Raw genomic sequence first — 3132 nt, 5'->3', positions numbered from 1 at the left:
GGCATTCCCAGTCCACTCATGGACAAGCCACCAAATCAGGCTCCAGTAGTGGCAGAAGGGCATCTACTCAGAGTCAGTCAAGTGACAGTGAAAGGCACTCGGGAGCCTCGCAGACACACTCAGGGTCCCTCCATGGCCATCCAGGATCTCAGCATGTAGAAACTGGATTGACAAGTAGTGGAACAGAGGGATCCACTCATGGAAACTCAAGCCATACAAGTGTTCATGGTCCAGCTGGTGTTGAACCAAATGCACACTCTGGCTCCAGTATAAAGGGAAGAAGTAGATCTAGTCAGAGTGAATCCAGTGACAGTAGGGAACACTCGGGAATAACTCATCAAATTCCTGAATCCTCTACTGAGTATGCTGGAACTGGGCATGTGAAAACATCAAGTCATAGAAGAGGCCCGGCCTCTTCTCACGGATATTCACAATATGGAAGAACAGAGGGTCTTGCTTCTAGTCATACAATTCCTTTAGGGGGTCAAAGAAGGACAGATTCAAGTAGCAATCATGTGAGTTCTCAGATTGGTCATTCTCAGTCACAGGTTGTTGGAACTCCAAAACTTGGCTCTGGCCAGGTTTGGAAACATGGCAGCTATGGACGTGCAGATTATGATTATGGTCAGTATTCATATAGACCTTCTGTTGGCAGTAGGACCAGTAACCACAATTCAAGTCCTTTGAGTTCAAAAGATAGTTCTGCATCCAAAAATATTTCTAGAGGTAGAGATTCTGCTTCTTCTAATTCTGAGCATACCTTATCAGTTGCTCAAAGTACAGGAAGACACAAGTTGAGTCATAGACAATTAGAGACAGACCATGAGCAGTCACATGGTTCCCAAAATCAGGCTCATTCCAGTACATCTGGAAGGCAGGCATCTAATCATGGGCATTCAATAGTAACTCATGAACAGTCAAGTGATTCCCATGTTCAATCTGGAAATAAGAGTTTTCCTTATAGCCAGTTACAGAAACACTCTGTGTTTTCCCATATTCAAACAACATCAATTCATGGGCCTTCAGTATCTAATTCTACTAAATGTCAGGGATTCCATTGTGATAGTAAAGGAAATTCAGAGGATTGGGGGAAACAGATTCATGAACAATCAGTATTTAAACCTGAGCAGTCAGAGTTTAATGCAGCTGTGACAGGTCCTTCAATTGACATCAGTAACATAAATCAAAGGTCCATTTCCAGTCACTTTACAGGAACAGACGATTCTGTGGGAAATGAAGAATACGGGCAGAGGTATTCATCAGACACCTGGAGTAGGGGGAGGCAGAAGAAAGAGTCAGGAGCCTGTTTGTCAGGAAGTATCAGTAGATATAGTCAGGGTGTGGATGGTAAGCAAACAGGAAACTCTAAAGCCAGAATTTACCATGAAAGGGAGAAAACAGTCTCGGGATCCTTTTACTTGGATAGCAAAACCCCACTCTACGAATATGTTCTAGAACAAAGGCGCTATTACTTCGATTAATCACTTGAAGCTAGTAGAAACTAACTCAATATGAGTAACTAATTAAGAAATGACATACAAAACATGAAATTAAGATATGTAATGTGATAATTTTTGGTGTGGGGTATGTGTGTTCTTTTACTTTAACTGTAATGATTTATTCATTTTCTTTGGTACAAGGTTTCTTGTAAGGCTCCATAATCACTGAGTTCTTTGGTTAGAAAACCATAAATGGAAGAAGTCAATAACATTTGGCACTATATTCAGAAATATAGGACAAAGTGATTGAGTGCTCTCAAGTATACTGAGCAATTTTTAAAAATTTATGACTCAAATTTTGAACTTTCCAGATTTTTGTTTGAATTGATTATTGATAAATCTACCCAGGGAGCTACAGACATGGTTATGGAGCCAAAATTTCTCTAATAACATTGTAATACATTCCATGTCCTGAGCAAATAATGTTTTGTCATCAGAAATTCAAAGTATTTGTATCATTTTTGCCACAAGTGATATTCTGTATTACTACTTTTGAATTTATTAACATGGCCTCCAGGATATAGGAGCTAGAAAACTGTACTGCATAATAATTAATAATAAACTTTTCATCAGTTTACATTGCCTCTTCTCTTTCATCTCTAGAAACACAAATACAGTCACCTGCCATGACATTTCTCTTTTCTACTTCTGGTTTTCTAGATGGCAGTGAAACACTGAGACACCAATAATAGTGAATCCAAGGAAGGCAAAATTTAGTTATATCTGACCTTTCCCTCAATCTAATCACTATCCAAAGCATTTACGTGAAAAAATGTTTTATACTGATGAATTGACTTTAGATGCTTTGGTGAAACATGATCATCACTGTAGTCATTATCAAACATAACCGAAATGTCTACTTCCTGAGATAACACAAGTCTGGAAATTAGAGTTATGGATCATGAACTTTCTCTGCTGAAAATATTAATTGAAATACCCCTACTAATGGAAAATAATGAGAATGAAAGCTAATGAGTTCCAAAGCTTTTAGAAGAGAAAAAAATAATTTTAAAGTGCCTATGAGGAAAAAATATGTGAGATTATTATGAATAACAAGAAAGATAACAAAGAGTATAAAATTTATAGAAAAGATGTAAACTTTACTACTATAAAAGGAATTTCATTTCTATAAAACCCAAAGAAATGTTCAGAATATCAGAATGAATAAGGACTTCAAAGATTATACACTCAATTTATAGATAAAAGAAATACTCCAATCAGCACACATTTAATCTAATCAAAATAGATAATTCCCTAAATCAGAAACAAGTTCTCCACCATTCTCTCCTCTCCTGTAAACTCAAGCTACTGTTCTTCCACCCTCACTTCTGGAATTCATATTAAAGAGAAATCCATTAAAGTTTTTCAAGATCACAAGTCCCTATTGAGTGAATAAGTTACATGAAAAACAAAACATAGGCTCAATCCTTTGGTTAGACTGAACATACTCTATGTAACTTTTACTATATTATTGAATTATTGGTATACTATTATACATATAAAAATACATACTTAGGCCCTCCCTGGTGGTGCAGCAGGTTAAAGCACTGCACTGAGAAGCTAAAGCCACTTCCGCATGAGTTCAATTCCCGCCTGCCCTGGAGGTGACCACATGGCGTGGCAGACCTCTCCT

Source organism: Condylura cristata, unplaced genomic scaffold (genome assembly GCF_000260355.1).
Source record: "Condylura cristata isolate star-nosed mole 26May11 unplaced genomic scaffold, ConCri1.0 scaffold00040, whole genome shotgun sequence".
Classification (NCBI taxonomy): Eukaryota; Metazoa; Chordata; class Mammalia; order Eulipotyphla; family Talpidae; genus Condylura; species Condylura cristata.
Note: the sequence above shows the minus strand (reverse complement) of the source record.